The sequence below is a fragment of the Desmodus rotundus genome, chromosome 8 (assembly GCF_022682495.2).
Source record: "Desmodus rotundus isolate HL8 chromosome 8, HLdesRot8A.1, whole genome shotgun sequence".
NCBI classification, from domain to species: Eukaryota; Metazoa; Chordata; class Mammalia; order Chiroptera; family Phyllostomidae; genus Desmodus; species Desmodus rotundus.
This window is the reverse complement of record NC_071394.1, coordinates 21,353,737-21,373,200: the sequence shown is the minus strand read 5'-3', so window position 1 is coordinate 21,373,200 and position 19,464 is coordinate 21,353,737. Positions and strand designations below refer to the sequence as shown.

Genomic DNA, 19,464 nt, shown 5'->3' with positions numbered 1-19,464 from the left:
CGAAATAGGGAAAACCATGAACAGAGCAGGTATAAGGTTCGAGTGTGGAGGAATTTGCTTGGGGACAAGATAAGTTTGAAGTTTGATTCTATTATCTTAAGTAGTTTAATTAGTTTTCTGCAAACTTACTTTCATTGTCTCATCTTTCCAGGGTATAATATTCATCAACTCAAACTAACCCAAGGAAGAGATTTTGCTCTTAATTAAAAGTTTGGCTTTTTATAACTTCTAATAGCAGAACTTTTTTTTCTGACATTATGTACTTTGAAAAAAAATCTAAATATCAACATAATGTGCAATAACTACCAATTATGGTTGTCATTATATATTGAGCACTATGCTAACTGCTTTAAAAATGTTATCTAATCCCCAACAAACAGTAGGAGATGGTACTATTGTTTCCTCCTATTTTCCAGTTGAGAAACATTGAGGACTTAAAAGGGCCTCAGAACACACAGCTAGTACTCAGCTCAGCTTGTGACATCAGTTTAATTCTTTTTCCCTCTTTTATTTGATTGGGCTTTATTTCACTGGATGCCAGCCTTTAGTATAAACTCATAGGGGGCAGGTCCATCCGTCAGCAAAAACTCAAGGGGCAGGTCCGGGACCCCAGGGGCAGAGACTGTGGCTACCTAAATACATCACTCCATGAACCACATAAAATCATCATGGAGACAGGCACTTATGCAGGTGATGCATATTTTCCTTGATGTTTTTGCAATAATAATAATTATTATTATTATTATTATTATTATTTAAAGGACAAGCAATGGAAAATATTTCTGGAAATGAACCAGGCATCGGTTGCAAAACTGCCGGGGGAGCTGGCCTCCTCTACATAGACGTCTAGGGGGACCTGGCTCTCCAGGCTGCACTGCCCTGGGAAGGAGCCCTGGAAAATCCCTCTAACTCCCACAGAACTGTTAAGGCGGCCGGTTAGCGGGAAGACTGATGGTTCTCCAGCTTGTGGCTTTAGAGGGAGCAGCAAGCTTTCCCTCACCCTTCTCATCGAAAGGCGTGTACTGAGCGAGGAAATAGTTACCTGACTTCAGCTGCAAGCAGCTCTCAGTAGTAGCTGGGTCTGCTCGATGTTCTGGAAGCTTCTCGAGGACTTCCATATAGTGCTTCATCATCTCTTGGTACAGGTCATCCAGCTGTCTGTGGTGAGGGCCTCCGCCATCATCAGGGATGTGGTAGTGTTGTCACCCGCAAGTCATATCTCCGGTGAGAGTACGAGGCGGTCCAGCCACCTAGTTTTTGTGGCTCCTCCTGGATCTTTGTGCCTGAGACACTGTTCTCATTGTGGGCATTTCTGTAACGGAGAGCATCCCCGCCACCTGCCAGCAGGATTGCAGTCTGGCCTTTCTCCGTGGCAGAGGTGGCTCCTGTGCCTGCGCAGCTGCTGAACACACCTGGCCTTCAGGCCACGCCCTGATCTCTGTCCTGGTCCTTTTGTCTCTGTTAAGAGCCTCCTCAATTGATCAGTTTAATTCTAAAGGCCGTGTTTAAAGGCATAAACATATATTTTATGTATGTTTCTTTTTGAAAAATGGTAATATTGATTTTAGTATATGTATTCATTAGCATTTCTAATTTTTCTTTATCTTCTATTAGCATACTTTTATTCAGTTTAATACTAAATAGAAGCAAATATTCAAGTTAATCAATCATAACCAGTATTTCACATAATTATGACTGGTTCCAATTTAAGAATTGACATGGCATCAGGCAACTATACTGAATTGTTATCAGAATGGATCATCATTAAAATAAATGCTTAAAATATTGCTGAATAAGATGGGAAATATGCCAATGATATATACTAGATAACTTAATTTGAAAATCAGGTGAATGAGTAAATTTTTTAAAAATCTGAATGTGTGGGTCATTCCAAAAGATGAGTTTAATTGATTACAGACTTTTGGTCAGTTTTGTTCAGATTCATAAAAATTTTTAAATATAGTTTTTTAAGATGGTAAAACTAGTGACTTGGAACTGGGTCTAAATATTAAACTATTCATGTGGGCACATTATTTCAGCAGGAAACTTCTTAGTGATGAAGAACAATTGCTTGAATGAAAGAAGGTAAGTCAGTTACCAATTAGGCTTGAAGAAAAATGCCATCCGTGGATTTTCCGTAGAAAAGATCAGGCCCTTCTGGACTGTCCTGCACACAAAAAAAGACCAGAAGAGGAATCTTGTGGTGCCAAGAGCAAATCTGGATGAATCATTAGTGGCTGGTCATTTGACAAGTGTGGTTTCCTGTTTGGGATGTTGTACTCCTGTGTAAGCTTTGACGTCTGCAAGCAGGGCCAGAGACCATCGTCCCCGCGTCATTGGATCTTAGGGAACATCCCATGGTGTCCTGCTTCTCTAGCATCTTCTCCAGAGACATTTTTGTTAAAAGGAGCATCACCAGTGGTATCAAAGGTGAAATGAAGTAACAAAAGGGCCGACTGGTTCTTATGGGGAAGTCAAGTCTCACTGCTTTGTCCTGGTGATAGTGGAATTACAAATTGATTCTCTAAATAGAATCTTACTTTAGCAAGTTTTCATATTTTTAAAATACAAGCCACAGCAGTTGCCTTTTCCCTATTTCCCTAGTGTATCTCTGATAAGCAGTATCCAATCAACAGAAATGTGTTGAGAAATACAAGGGAAATACAGAGAAGCTGGGCTAATAACCAACAGTCAAGGTGGCCAGGTGAATGAGTGGAGACTGACAGCCTTGACTCACATTTTCATCTTTGACTCATTTGCTGTCTCTGTGCCTATGCGGCAGAATTGCTATGAACAGGCAGGCTTCCCGGCTCTTGGAGTGTATCCATCCTTGTTATCACCTCTTTTGTGAATAAAACCTTTAATCAAAATTGCCTGTTGCTTTCTGCCCTTGGTAGCTTGTTGCCTGCCATTCCCATTCGGACTGGATAAGCCCAGCCAGAGAACCTCCAAGACGCGCCAAAAAAGGATACCTCTGCCTCTCATACTCCCAATTTTCAGCTTGGGGTAACAGAGTCCTGATTTGCATTTTTAAAAGATTATATGTTGAAAGTGAAAAAATGATTATATTTTCACTCGTTCCTATGTATCCCTAATCAGAGAATTACAGAAGTCTCTAGATGAGATCATTCATTCTCTGGCTCCAGTTAGCATTAATCAGGAAATCATTACCACTTAGGTTCCTGTGCCCGGCTCACACAAGACCTGATATAACTGTGCATGTTCAAGACTTTTTTTCAGATGGGCTGAATCAAACCAGCAACCAAACTGTCCCCTCCGCCTCAGCTTAGTAACATTTGAAGTCAGCCCTTTTCTTTCTCTTCTGTCATCAGTGGAACATCTTCTTTCCTCCCTTCGTTTCTTGTTGATACTAGCTGCTCTGCTGGTCACCTATTACTTGGCATTCTAAAGACTTCCTTTGCTACCAGCTGTTTTCACACTTGTGTCTTCTTCTTCTTTCTTCTTCTTTCTTCTTCTTCTTTCTTCTTCTTTCTTTCTTCTTCTTTCTTCTTCTTCTTTCTTTCTTCTTCTTTCTTCTTCTTTCTTCTTCTTTCTTCTTCTTCTTTCTTCTTCTTCTTTCTTCTTCTTCTTTCTTCTTCTTTCTTCTTCTTCTTTCTTCTTCTTCTTCTTCTTCTTCTTCTTCTTCTTTCTTCTTCTTCTTCTTCTTTCTTCTTCTTCTTTCTTCTTCTTCTTCTTCTTCTCTTCTTCTTCTTCTTTCTTCTTCTTCTTTCTTTCTTCTTTCTTTCTTCTTTCTTTCTTCTTTCTTTCTTCTTCTTTCTTCTTCTTTCTTCTTCTTCTTCTTCTTCTTCTTCTTCTTCTTCTTCTTCTTCTTCTTCTTCTTCTTCTTCTCCTTCTTCTTCTAAAAAAAATTGAATGCCTTTGTAGAAGCAGTCTTTCCTTAATGGTGAATTTATTACTGAAACTTAACATATATTGAGATTCTGGAAAGAGTATGCTTCTTAACATACTCTTTTTTTTTTTTTTTTTTTTTTTAAAAACAGGTTTAAGGTGAAATTCTTAACAGTAAACTAAATTATTGTTAACTAGCAGGTTAGTAAGATCCTCTTTGTAAATTAACATTCTTTTCTTTTTGTGTCCCATTGAATGTTAATGTGGTGTACCTTCTCTTTGTTCATCAAAAAGAAGAAGAAGAAGAAGAAGAAGAAGAAGAAGAAGAAGAAGAAGAAGAAGAAGAAGAAGAAGAAGGAGAAGAAGAAGAAGAAGAAAAAGCACCTGTTCACTTAATGCATAGAATGCTTATTTTCTTTTGGATGTTTTAGACTGGTTCATTTCCTTATTTCCAGTCTTTATTATTTTCTACATATGTGAATGTCTATAATTTTTATTCTTCATTTAAAACCAGGTCACGAGAGGAAAGCTTTGCCAATGCAACTATTCTTTAGACAGCTAGTGCCAGGAAAGCAATGTTCATATTGTCCTCACTGGCTTTCTTTTTGGAACTGTGGTGCCAGGGAAAATGATTTACTTCCAGCCTGGACTGAGACTTGAGCTTTGTAGAAAAGATTTATTGGGGTTGACTTTGCATAAAGCCATAATCATCCCTGAAAAGACATTTGTCACTATAAAACCTTATTTTCAGGTGCCTGATACTTTCCATAATACTGTGCTTCAAGTGGAAAAGTCATTTGGGTGTTCAGGTCCTTTATTCTAGTATTTCTGGACCATTTAAAGTCTATTATTTCTTAAACTTTCTGGGCGTACTAGGGCAGTGTTTCTGGGACCTATCCTTAGGTTTCCATGAGGCAGGGAAACTGCATTTTACACAAGTGCCTGAGGAGATGCCGCTCTGAGTAAAGACTGAGAAACAGTCTTTGGAAAAGGGGTATGAAGTTCTGCATGTAAATTTTGGCTCCACCTTTTCATAAGTGTAACCTTTTTTAAAAAATGATGTTAGAGAAAGAGGAACAGGGAGAGAGAGTAACATCCATTTGTTGTTCCACTTATTTATGCCTTCATTCATTACTTCTTGTGTGTGTCCTGAACAGGGGTCAAACCTGGCAGTCGAGGGGTATCAGGACGACACTCTAACCAACTTAGCTGCCAGACTAGGGTAGTATAAGTGTGACCTTAAATAACTGTGTGGTCTCTCTGTCTCATTTGTTTCCTATCTACTGTGTATTCCTCATCTACTTTTTAATCGGGCAAGCATACTTTCTGTTCATAGATTGTGACATGTAAACAAAGTAAGGAAGTATCTTACAGGAAGTACATATAAGATGCAAATGATGCATCTGAGTTATAGTCTTTTCTCTAGTGTTCGTGACAACAATGACAAACACATAAACAAGATTGCGTGTGTATGCACACAGACGTACCCTCAGCAGTCAATCCAGGGTGGAGCAGCCCTAGGAAAAGTAAATTGATCTCTTGATCAAAATAGGAAACTTAAAATCCACTTGTAGGGAGCACAATCAAGATCAGGCCACAGTCCTGAAAATAGTCAAGGTTAGGGGACATAAACAAGAGCCAAGTTTATAGCAAGATGGACAATCAAAGAGGCCCTAGCTTGGGACGCCAGTCTCAAAGAAGACTAAGAAGCTGAAAACATTCCTCAAATATCTATGACAGGGCTTCAGATTTGAACAAAGAGTTTAAAGTGCTTAATGCACATAAAGTTGCCTGAAATAGCCAACTATTTACCTTACCGTATTTGTTAACTTGCCAAGAAACTGTGCACAAATTAGTTATCCTATCATTTACTCTTATCTCTGCCACAAATCAGAGGAGTTCAAAAGTCCACCTAAAAGCACTTGTGCATTTCAATTGATTCCAAGTGTAGGGTCATTGTAAGCGAATGCTATAATAACTTACAGCAAGCATTTTTTATAATGCAAAATCTGTGAGCTCTAACTGAGGTCACTTATTTAAAATACTTTCTAAATTTTATGTGACTATTGCATTCTGGTTCCTCTATGAAACTCTTAGAGAAACCTCTTTTTAGTCAGTTTTGGAGAAAACACTGTATGTCATGAAATTAGCCAAGAATAAGAAACTACCAAGCAGTAGTACATTTTATAGTGTAGCTGTATTTCCAGAATTATCCATTTTGGTGTTAGTCCAAGACACACTGGTTAAATTGTTTATTTTAAAATGAAATATATATTCAAAGAGGGTTTTCCCTCAGTCACTGTTTTATAAATACCCAAAGAATATTTTGTGAGATGTTATGAGTAAAAATAAAAATCTGGTAAAGTTATGCTCTTAATATCCAAATCTCATTTAACCTAATAGATATGTTATTGAGACAGATACAAATACATTTATCAATTAACAGTAGAAACTTTAATATAAGTATTGATATAAGTATCTAGGTCCTCAGCAAACAGACTTGTTTAAATGTTTTAATACTGAGTTGACATTTATTCTGATTATTCAAAATGGATTATTGACTGTTAAAAAGGAATTATTCTAATACTAGAGATCAAAACTCATGAAAAATTTTAAATGTTCATTGGTTGTAGAAACATAAAACATGAGCTCATCTCTTGGAACCATCGATAAACAATTAAACAAGCAATATTTATTGATTGACTATCTTAGACATAATAGGTATTGCCACACAAAAGAACTGTAACACAGGACCCCTGGGCTGCCACACCGCTCAGCTGCAGGGGAACAGTCACATTGTGCACGATGAGGATGGTGCCCACTGGAAGTAGGCACATCCAGCCTGCAGGGTTGGATACAGCAGCCCTTCATGAGCCCTACCCCCAACTACCTCACAATCCATTCAGGCAAGGGGAGGAAGCAGGCAGGGTTGGAGACACACTGAGATACATGAAACAATAGTAGCAAGAAAGTATATATAACACTATGATGAGAAAGAAAGGAGAAAAAATTAAGATGGCATATGCCAAAGATGTGGGAATGCAGTTTGTCTCTTTTTCCCTCATTAGATGACAATGAGCAGATGCCAAAACGACTTGGGTAGCCGAGCATTTAGTGGAGGACACACTCACAGAATTGCCTGTGGGCACTGAGAAGCCCAGAGATGAATGACTACCACTGAGGCCCTGGTTAAAATTAAATGATCCAAGAGGAGACTACGACCTTCAGTCGTTTGATGAGGTTGGGTTTTAGCCCTCAGAGAAATTTCAGTTTCAATGTAAAAATACTGATTTGATAGGTAACATTTTATTTCTGTATTTTAATCACATTGTGAACTCATAATTCCATGGTGAAAGCACCTCTCTTATATTTAAATTTTCCCAAGAGTGTTGGGTGGGTCACAAGAGTGTCTGTGGGGATTTCTTGGGGAAGGAAGTGTGTGCGTGCAGTTCTGTGGGTAAGGAGTGGGTTCACAAAGCCTGCTTTCATGCAAACCATTCCTTAGAAACTTAATGAAAGAATGTTGTTACGCGTAAAGTTGATCATGCAATTGCAGAGATTTGCAGAATTGAGGACTGTAGTTGTTTTACTCATCCTTCAGGCCTCAGTTTAGGAATCATTTCCTCCAGAAACCTATCCTGACGTCTAAGGTTTCATAGCACCCCGTACTCAACTTTAGCACAGCACTCATTACTCCTAGTTGCAATTGCCTTTTTCTGTTCTGTCTCATGTAACAAAACAACAATGATTCAGAGAACAGTTTGATGGCAGCCAGATGGGAGGCAAGATTAGGGGAATAGGTGAAAAGGTAAAGGGATTAAGAAGCACAAATAGGTAGTTACAAAATAGCCATAGGGATTTAAAGGACAGTACAGGAAATGGAGAAGCCAAAGAGCTTATATTTATGACCCAAGGACAGGAACAAAGGTGTGGGGATTGCCTGGGGGAGTGGGGAGTGCTGGGCAGAGGGGGCAAAGGGGGAATAATCAGGACAACTGTAATAGCATAATCAATAAAATATAATTTTTAAAAAAGAATGATAAAAGAACCAAAATGACTAAAGATTGTCCAACCTGAAAACACTGTGAGAAGAACACAAATTTTGTGATAATTTTGTTTTTCTGAAACAAGGCAAGGAAAATAAATGTCATAAAGTTAATAAACAGTAAAAAAAAAAACCCCAAATATTCATTAAAAATTTTGCCAAAGAAAGCACTCCCCTTAAACTTTAAGTAGTCATTTTATTAATAACACTACCTAGCGAAGCAGCTGTTATTATTTCCCCATTTAACAAATGAGGGAATAAAGGAATGAAGAGGTTACGAAACGGGTGAAAAGTAGACCCAGAGAAGAAAGCGTGCTAGGGAAAGGGTGGCATCTGCACTGGGCCTCAAAGAATAGTCAGGATTGGATGAATTTGCTTTATTTGTGTTTTTGTTATTGTAGGAAAGTGGAGAGCATTAATTCTGGAGAACCTGAATGAAGCAATGAGAATACATATGTGGTGCATTTGGGGGACAGTGAGGAAACTGTCGTAACTATAAAGGAAGAAGCAAGTGAGTGGGCATGGAGACTGGATAGGTGGGTTGAAGTGAAACTGTAGGACTCAGCATCCAGGCAAAGTGATCAGGTAGGAGGCAGAAAGCCACTGAAGGATTATGTGTGTAACAGTGAAATAATGAGTATTTCATAAGTAAAATGTTACACACACACACACACACACACACAAACATCCATCTAGGAACATTTTAAAGAATGCCTATTTTCATTTACTAATAAACTGATTTCAAGGAGGGTGGCTTTCATTTTATTATTTTTTACTTAGTCAACTAATGTTTTTTGAGTACCTGTACTTTCTTATGTAAGCACTGGAAAGGATGCAATAATTTCTTTTAAATCTATTAATGTTCAATTTTGAAGTTTTATTTTCTTTCAAAATACTAGTCTCTCATCTCATTTAAATACCATGTATCTCAATGCCTTCAATTGTCCTAGTCCTTTGTAAAATTTATTTATCTCCTAGCTGGCATTCAAAATATTCACCATATTTTAGGTCAGTCCAAAAATTAGTTGTTTGGCTTATCAATTTCTTAACAGGTTGTGGCTTTTGCTTGCTATTGCCAGAGAACTATAAGGTTCTGTCCTTAGCTCTTTCTTATTTTATGTATGTTTCCATATGTTGAAGAAGGTAAGTGCATCAAATTTATGGATGAAACAAAGCTGAAAAGAAAACAATCTGTCTGATGTCATCATTTAGAAAGGTTGAAGAAAGGGTCAAATCTAACAAGATGGAGCCCTGGAGGATAGGTCCTGTTCCTACATCCTACAACTGCACCAGCAAAAAACTAAACAGATGGCGTTTACCACAATGCATGGAGTAAATGTCCCCGGATGTTCGCCCTAGCAAGTTTATGATCCATGGTGATTAAATTGAAACTTAATAGAATGCTATCATAGCCAATTTGTGCTACCCTACAAGGGTACCATCCCATTCTACACTGATCATGAGTGGTAAGTAAACACATACATCATATATTTTTCAAACATCCATCGCCTCAACTCAGAAAGCATGGTTAATTAGAAACAAAGGAGCCCAGTTGATTTCTCAGCTTTTCAAAATACTAAATTAATTACTTTTATTGGTTAAAACCATACCTGTCACATGGATGGTGCTGCCTTATGGAGGCCAAAGAACTTTGTGAGGTCAATGCCACACACTATCAGATTCCTTCTGGAAATGGTTCTGTAAACTCGGGTAGGGCTGCCGTATACACAGAGGAAATCTTTCAACAAGGCACAAACTCACCAGTGTTACATAGAATCACTCAATACTTTTCATGCTTGTATATCATCACTCTTTCTCTGTGAAGACCTAAGAAAGGTAAGTAACAAAGAATTACAGAGTTTAAAAAAAGAGCTAAAATTTTATTTCTACAAATTATCAGTTACCCAAATAAAAGAATTTGTTTTCAATACACAATCTATGTTTACTTTCTGGAGATTCTTAAATTGTTAGCTCCAATTTTTTTCTAAGTTGTCATATGATTGCTAGGCCCAATTTTAGTTCCAATTTGCTAGAAGAATCCTGGAAATGTCTTGCTAATTTTATCAGAAACAAATTATCTCAGCTCTCTTTGCCGCATCTACTGTGAGGATGAAGACCATTCTCAATAAGACTGTCAACTCTCCAGGATATGTTGACATCACCCTGAAGGGACACAGAGTTACTATAAAGGGCCGCAGAGGCACCCTGTGCAGGGACTTCAATGACATCAATGTAGAACTCATCCTTCTTGGAGAGGAAAAGAAGAGGCTTTGGGTTGGCAAGTGGTGGGGAGATGGGAAGGAACTGTCTATAGTTCTCGCTGTCTGCAGTCATGTACAGGACCTGATGGAGGGTATTCCACTGGGCTTCTGTTGCAAGATGAGGTCTGTGAACGCCCATATCCCTATCAATGTCTTTTTTCGGGAGAATGTTTCTCTTGTTGAAATCAGCAATGTATTGGGCAAAAACTATATCCACAGGGTTCGGATGAGGTCGGGCGTTGCTTCTTTAGTATCTCAAGCCCAGAAAAATGAGTTAATTCTTGAAGGAAGACATTGAACTTGAATAAAACTCAGCTGCTTTGATTCAGCAAGCCACAATAGTTGAAAACAGGGATATCAGAACAATTTTGGATGGTATCTGTGTTTCTGTAAAGGAAGAGTTCAGCTGGCTGATGAATTAGATCTAACTTGTCCAGCTACAGAAACAGCACGATGCTGGATGACTCCTCAGAGTCACTTGTAATATTTTAAAGATACAATAAAAGACATGTATTGATTTGGGAAAAAGCCAACAAATTACCTCAAAACCTCTGTTGTGTAAACCTTCCAATATTAACCACACACACACATGCACACAAAGATATAGAGTTTTTTAATATATTTTTCTGGATCTGTAGTCATTAGTAAAACTCAAATGCTGCTAGTTCAGTGAAATGCATGTCATGAAACAAAATACATATCAAAAAACATATATTAAATACTACTTAATTTAAACATTCTTTCATCTTTAATTTACCTTTTTATTCATCTAAGAAATGTTTATTTGAGTACGATGGAGTAGTTAACAGCCCGTTAGAGCCAAACTGCCTGGGTTTGAGTTCTGGGTATGCTAGTTATATGCTGTGGAACCTTGGCATGTCATAGTTTCCTCATCGTTAACTCGGGAAAAGCAATGGCACTTTTCTTATAGGATTGTTGTAAGGAAGTAATTAGGCAACATGTGTAAAATGCTGAGCATAGCACCTGACAAGTGGAAATTCTATATTTGTGTTTTTGTCATTATCATAGTTTCTATGCTTGATCAAGTTAAGTCTTCTTCTAAGGGCAGACATTAATTCTTTTGATAAACATGTTCACCCTTAACGTTCTCCTCAAACAAGTTTTAGTTCTCACTTTATGGAGAGTACACCTTACTGTAGGCCATTTCTTGTTACTAAGAAAAACCTTGGTGAAATGAGAAGTGAATATTATTAAAATATTGATTTATTGAGAAAATTCTGCCTCAACAAACTTTGTAACATGACACAGAAAAGATTTATCTTTCTAGGTAAAATTAGAAAAAAAAAAGAAGCAGAATAAAAAATTACAGGAAAAAAGCAGTGACTGGTGTTATTATGCAATTATATTCTGCTGACCTTGAGAGCTTTGCCCCATAATGGGGTAGGAAAGGAAGGTGTGGTGACATGGGACAATAATGAAGAGTGTTTCCCACCTCTGCAAGATCTGCCTTTAGCCTCTAAAAGAAGATAAGAATGGAAGTATTCTACCCTCTTTGGGGTTCTTGTTCTCTAGTTCCTTTTTCTCTGTTCTTTTTTTTTTTTTTCATTGCTTCTTTTATGCTTTTATTATCTTGTGGGGCAAATTTTATTTTACAAATTATCCTTTCTATTTTTATATATGCCTTTTCTCCACTTTCAATACTCATTTCATTAAGATGACCTGGGTGATAATCTATTATTTTGTTTTTCTTTTTCCCAGGCTCTTCTGTCTTCTGTGATCCTTATTTTACTACCATCACTCTTTCCACATACATTTAATCTGTCTGATAAGCACCATTAATCTATTTCATACTAGCAGCATTTTAAGAAACACAGACATTAGAAAGGGAAGGATTCATTAGTTCCCAAAATGCTTAACTAGCTGACTGGACTGAATCTGGGCAAAGTAAATCCTTGAGAACAGCAATTCATTGGCAATTAATTTCTTACTGTGTCTCAGAGAATCTAAAAATCCCATTTAAAATACATAATGTGATCCCACACCTAGTGATCTCTAGTCTATATTAGAAATGATGCTGATTCACCTATTCTTCTGCCTAGGCTTGGCTCCCTCCACTGACCTGGAAGTATGAATGTTTCTTCCTACTTGTGGAGAACTCCTGGGGCAATATAGTAAAATAAAATTGAGATTAAATGGGGGGAGATCAAATTGGTTTTAAGAAAATAGGATGGTAATATAAATGAGATGAAGCAAGAAGTGAGGTTAGAACTCAGAATGATTTTATTTTATTATTGTTATTTTTAATCTTTATTACATTTTTTCATTACCAGTTAGTCCCCTTATATCCCCTTCCACCCAGTAATTACCACACTGTTGTCCATGAGTCCTTTTTCCTTTCTGCTCACTTCCTCAACCTCCTACCCTCCCCCACCTACTAGATGTCATCTGTTCTCCATCTATGAGTCTGCCTGTTTTGCTTTTCTGTTCAGTTTGTTCATTAGATTTCACACATGAGTGACATCATGTGGTTCAGAATGCGTTTTACCAGTTGTGCACATCTCCTGAAGAAGAGGTGCATCCTTTTTGGATTACTTTGCTTTTTCTTTTAAGCCTCAGGTACACAGAATTGGCTAACTGAGCCATATAGGTAGTAGCCCTGACAGCCCATATTGATAACCAGGTGTGAAGGGAAATGTTCTTATATGTTAGGACAAATGGATTGTTATTTGAGGTTTCTGTTAGAGTAGTACAGACAGTTTGGGAACAGACAATTCCTTCTGTTACTTGATCTTCCCTAGTTAAAGTGTGCTTCTGATTTCTTGCAGGATAAGTTCATCATTTTTTGTTTACTTTTTTTCTTTTTCAGATACCAGGTACACAGAAGTGGATTCTTGAGTCATGCATGATCTCCTTCGTATGAGTTTAGTTACTTATATAGTTATTTTAATAGTGGAAGTAGAAGACACGGCCCCACCATTCTCACAAAAACAAGTACTTGACAAAAACAAGAGGTGTACAGTGGACTCCAAGTTTCCTAATAGCCCAAGAAAAGAACAGAACAGTAACATGATTTGCAGTATTCCTAAAATAATAAGAGACATTCTATTTTTTGTCTGGGACTGTGAAGAGTTAGTCTCCTAATGGGGGCATTATGCAATGCAAAAAAAAAAATTATTCAACAACATCCCTAACAACAAATTTCATAGTTTTCTCCACTTTGGCTCTTAGTTTCATTGAATGAGATTGGGTTATATTAACCCATGCCTGAATATAAACATACATAAAGTACAAACTTTATGTAGCTCAACTCATAGTATTAAAAAAATCATAAATTTCCATCTCTTAAAAATTTTGAGTGAAAGATATTTGCAATTTTTATTAACATTTAAATGAGCACAACACCTGTCTGGCTCCAGATAGTCCCAGTTAATAGCAAAAAGGGCATGATTACTCTTAGGTCCCAACAAACCCAACACATTTAGAAAAGACCATATTTTGGATGACTTTGCTTATATTCTTCTTAGATAATCATTAAAATGCTGCTATTTGATATACTGAACAAATCTTTAGAGTACCTACTACATGCTAGGCACTGTTTTAAGTACTGAGGAGATAGTAGTGAATAAAATAGACACAACTGCCTGCCTTGATGATGTGAGTGAGGGGAAAAGTAGTTGTAGGTGAGTTTGGAGAGGCAGTACAGGAACAGAGGGTGTAGAGCTTTGTAGGAGAGAGGAGGGACTTTGACTTTTACTCCGAGCAAGATTGTTGGCTATTAGGAGATTTTGAGCAGAATGAGACCATCTTGTTTAAAGAGAATCAATCTGGAGCAAGGACAGAAACTAGGAGATCAGTTTAGTGAAATCATCCAAGACAGGTTAAAAATTAGAAAGAATAATTTCCAGTCTTTCTCCTAGATCACTACTTCATAATTTATCCCTTTTATTAAAACTTCTCATTTAACATTCTCGGCTGATCTTTATTTCCTATTTCATTGAGAAACCATTGACTCTACAGCCTCTCACTACTACTTCCATCTCTTATCCTATATCCATGCCCATTTATTCTGCTTTCCCTTTAACCACAGTGGATGAACTGCTCATACTCCCTTTACTTATTAACTAGTCCCATTCCCTCTCAACTATTCAGGTATATCACTCCAGAATTTGTCTCTTCTCTCTGTTGCATCATCATTTTTACTTATTTTTGGGATTATTCCCATAGCACATAAACATGCTAATAGTTTTGCAATGTTAAAAAACTCTTTTTGACCCCAATCCACCATCCAGCTGCAGCTTCATTTCCTTACTTCCCTTTACAGCAAAAATCATACAAAGAATAAATTCCTCTCCTCTGTCCTCTCTTAAAATGCTCTAGTTGGGTTTTCATCCATACCACTCCACCAACACTGCTCTTGAGAAATCAGCAATGACTTTCATGTTGCTAAATCTAATTTTCAAATGTCAGTTCTCAACCTACTTAAACCATCAGCAGCAGGGGATCCATTTTACTTGACTGCTGGCACAGCCACTGTCCTGGTCTTCTTCCTCTGTTTCCATTTCCTTTGCTAGTTTCTCCGTGGACCCTTTTTCTTCTCTGACTATACTGCTTTTTTTGTAACCTCTTCTAGTCTCAGAGCTTTAAATACTATCTATGCGATAAAGATGCCAAAATGTATACTCTGGTTCTGAACTATCATATTAATTCAAGACAGATTTATCTATCTTCAACTGAGTATATAAAAGTCTTCTTCAACATATCAAGCCTAAATCTGATGCCTGATCTTTCCTCCAAACCTCCTGCCCCTGGATTACCTCTCATCATAGTAAACAGCAACTGACTTCTTTTCAGTTACTCATGCCAAAACCTTGTAGTCTCCCACATACCCTTCCTGCAATCCAACAGAAAAATCTATTGTCTTTACTTTCATATGTCACCACTTTCAGAACGTATCTAGAGTCCAGATATATTTTCATTTCTCACTCCTCCTCCACTGCTATGATTCTGATTTTATCTTCCATCATATATTGAATAGATTATTGAAATAACCACTTGTCTACTGGGTTCTATTCATTTACCCGTGTGTAGTCTATTCTGAACCCAGCAGCCAGAATGATCCTGCATAGTCAGATCATTTCATCCTTTGACTCAAAATCCTCCAGTGGCTTCCCATCTCCCTTAGGGAAAAAGCCAAAGAACCCTCAATGGCTTAAAAAGCCTGACACAATCTGGCAACAACTTAAAAGTCTGACAAAATTGAGTATTAGTGAATTTGTGGAACACCAAGAGCTTTTATGATTTTTAAATTTTTTTAATTTAATCTTTATTGTATTTTTTCCATTACCATTTAGTCCCCTTATATCCCACTCCACTCAGCAATCACCACATTGCAGTCCATGTCCACGAGTCTTTTATCCTCAATCCCTCTACCCCCTCACCTCCCCCCCCCCAATCTATGAGTCTGCCCCCATTTTACTTGCTAGTTCAGTTACTTCATTAGATGCTACATATGAGTGAAATTATATGGTATTTGTCTTTCTCTGACTGGCTTATTTCACTTAGCATAATGTTCTCTAGGTCCAACCATGGAGTCACAAAGTGTAAAATTTTCTTCTTTTTTATGACTGAGTAGATTCCATTGTGTAAATGACCCATAGTTGTTTTACCCACTCATCTACTGATGGACACTTGGGCTGCTTCCATATCTTGGCGATTGTAAATAATGTTGCAATGAACATAGGTGTGTTTATGTTCTTTTGAATTAGTGTTTTGGGTTCCTTCGGATATATTCCCAGAAATAGGATTGCTGGGTCAAAGGCAGATTCATTTTTGATTTTTTGAGATATCTCCACACTGCTTTCCACAGTGGTTGCATCAGTCTGCATTCACACCAACAGAGTAAAAGGGTTCCCCTTTCTCCACGTCCTGGCCAGCACTTGTTGTTTGTTGATTTATTGAGGACAGCCATTCTGATAAGGGTGAAATGATATCTCAGTGTGATTTTAATTTACATTTCTCTGATGATTAGTGATGTTGAGCATCTTTTCATATATCTATTGGTTATCTGTATGTTCTCTTTGGATAAGTGTCTATTCAGGTCCTTTGGCTGTTTTTTAATTGGGATGTTTATTTCTTTTGGTGTTGAGTTTTGTAAGTTCTTTGTAAATTCTGGATATTAATCCTTTATCAGATGTATTTACGAATATGTTCTCCCATTCTATGGTTTGTCTTTTTATTTTGTTGATGATTTCCGTTGCTGTGCAAAAATTTTTCATTTGATGTAGTCCAATTTATTTTTTCTTTTGTTTCCCTTGCCTAGGGAGACATATCTGATAAAATATTGCTATGAGCAATGTCCAAGAATTTGCTACCTATGCTTTCTTCTAGGATTTTTATGGTTTCAGTCATTTAAGTCTTTCTGACATTTAAGTCTTTGATCCATTTTGAATTCATTCTTGTATGTGGTGTAATAAGGCAGTCTCGTTTTGTTTTTCTGCCCATATCTGTCCAATTTTCCCAACACCATTTATTGAATAACCTATATTTAGCCCACTGTATGTGCTTTCTTCCTCTGTCAAATATTAATTGACTATAAAGGTGTGGGTTTCTTTTTGGACTCTCTGTTCTGTTCCATTGATCTATGTGTCTGTTTTCATGCCAGTACCATGCTGTTTTGATTACTATGGCCTTCTAGTGAAATTGAAGCCATAATCAAAAAACTACCAAAAGCCCTGGGACAGATGGCTTCACAGGTGAATTTTACCAAACATTCTGAGAAGAACTAACACCTCTTCTTCTCAAACTATTTCATAAAATTCAAGAAGAGGGGAGGCTCCCAAACTCACTTTATGAAGTCAGAATTATCCTAATCCCAAAACCAGGTAAAGACACCACAAAGAAAGAAAATTATAGGCCAACATCCCTGATGAACTCAGACACTAAAATCCTCAACAAAATACTAGCAAAGCGAATACAGCAATGCATCAAAATGATCATACACCATGATCAAATGGGATTTACTCCAGGAATGTAAGGTTTGTACAACATCCACAATTCAATAAATGTGATTCACCACATAAACAAAATGAAGGATAAAAAACATATGATCATATCAATAGATTCAGAAAAAGCATTTGATAAAATCTAGCACCCATTAAAAACTCTTAGCAATGTGGGATTAGAGGGAACACACCTAAACATAATAAAGGCTATATATGACAAACCCACTGCCAGCATCATACTCAACAGGCAAAAACTATAAATGTTCTCCTTAAGATCAGGAACATGACAGGGATGTCTACTTTCACCTCTCTTACTCACCATAGTACTGGGAGTCATTGCCACAGCAATCAGACAAGAAGAAGAAATAAAAACCATCCAAAATGGAAAAGAAGAAATAAAACTGTCATTACTTACAGATGACATGACACTGTACATAGAAAACCCCGAAGATTCCACCAGGAAACTATAAGAACTGGTGAATGAATTTAGCAAAGTAGCAGGATACAAAATTAATATTCAGAAATCAGTTGTATTTTTAAATGCCAATAATGAACTAATAGAAAGGGAAATTAAGAAAACAATCCCAGTCACAACTGCTACAAAAAGAATAAAATACCTAGTAAAAAACCTAACCAAGGATGTAAAAGATCTGAACTTGGAAAATTACAAGACACTGAAGAAAGAAATAGAAGAAGACACAAGTAAGTGGAAGCATACACCATGTGGACAAAGTTGGAGGAATCACACTACCTAATTTATTTTATGTTTTAATTTAATTTTCTAATTTGCCACTAAGATTATAATGGGTCAATATTTCATGAAGCTGAGTCCTGACTTCTCTGGCTCAGTGAGTTGGGCATTGTCCTGTAAACTGAAAAGTCACAAATTCGATTCCTGGTCAGGGCCAATTCAGGGGTTGCGGGCCAGGTCCCCAGTTGCGGGTGTGTGAGAGGCAACCAACTAATGATTCCCTGGCACATACATGTTTCTCTCTTCCTCATCTCCCTCCCTTCCTCTTTCTCTAAAAAAATTAAAAGCTTTAAAAATATTTAATGCAGTTGAAGCTGCACACTATAATGTTCATACCTAAAAAACTCGCACATGTATAGAAAGTGGCATTGTGCAATAATTTTTATATCAGCATTGTTTATAAGAGTAAAAAATGGAAAGAATCTAAACATCTATTTATGAGAGATGGATAAATAAGTCTTGGTATGTTTAAATAATAGAACATTACTAAGCAATTAAAATCAAAGCACAAAAGCTACATGTTTTAACATGGAGGGCCACACACAGAAGCCTTCATCAGTATTAATGTTTTATATCCTAAACAAGATAGTGGGTTTATAGTTGTTTTATTACATTAGTCCTTACAGTCTCTGTACATCTGAAATATACCATAATTTTTAAAGGAGGTAAATGGGGGAATTTGTAAAATGTGGGAACAGTTTAGAGGCAAAGCTTGCTGGGAAAGAGATATGAATGGACATAGAGATGAACATGTAGAGTTCTGTCTTGGAGCTGAGAAATGTAATTTCCATCCCCTTCCTCTTGAACCCTATTTCAGTTTTCTTGGTTCAAGTTTTCCTCTTTTCAGTTACTTCCTGTTTCTTCTTCCTCACTAGTTTTGTTCCCCAGGATACATTTTTTTTATAGTTCTGATCATGTCAGTCCTCTATCTGTAAACTTAAAAGACTCTTCATTGCCTAGAGTGAATATAAATAAACTACTTAACATAGTATAGAAGGCACTCTGTAATGTGGGCCCAAGCATCCTTACAATATCTGTTCCCAAATATCTCTGCTCACGGTTTTGTATACCTGCTCAAACTGCTCACTATGATTATCCTTTTCTCATACCGGTAAAGTACCAGCAGGAGATAAGAGTATGTGACTTCTTTCTACCTTCTCTAGAGATATCAAATGCTTTCTTTCTCTGTATTTCTATAGAATTTTGGACCTATCTCTATTATAGCCGTCACATTGTGTAGGATTTTTATCAGGTAGCTATACTTCTGTTTCTCCCAATATGAGCTATTAAAAAAGCCAGGGACAGTATTTTTTTGTTGTTGTTTCATTTTATTTGTTTTAAAATCTTTACATACTTAGTTCCAGCCAAGATGCTTAATACATAGAGGGTACTAACTAATTATTTGCAGAACCAACAAAAGAATAATTTGAGGTTTTATTTAGCAATGTTGTAGGTGATAAGAACAGATCAGGTGAGATGCAAACATTGTTTTTAAGTTTTTAGTTATCTGGTTGCTTCTTCTCATTAATTAAAACGCTATTTCAGCTTACTAATATCTCCAATGCTTCTTGACTAGTTTCAAGAAAGATAAAAAGA

At 37.0% G+C, this 19,464-nt stretch overlaps 1 pseudogene; it reads left to right on the top strand.

Annotated features, from left to right (window-relative positions):
* The first annotated feature begins 10,003 nt into the window (after positions 1-10,003).
* On the top strand, positions 10,004-10,639 carry LOC112315367 (large ribosomal subunit protein uL6 pseudogene; annotated as a pseudogene).
* Positions 10,640-19,464: the final 8,825 nt, after the last annotated feature.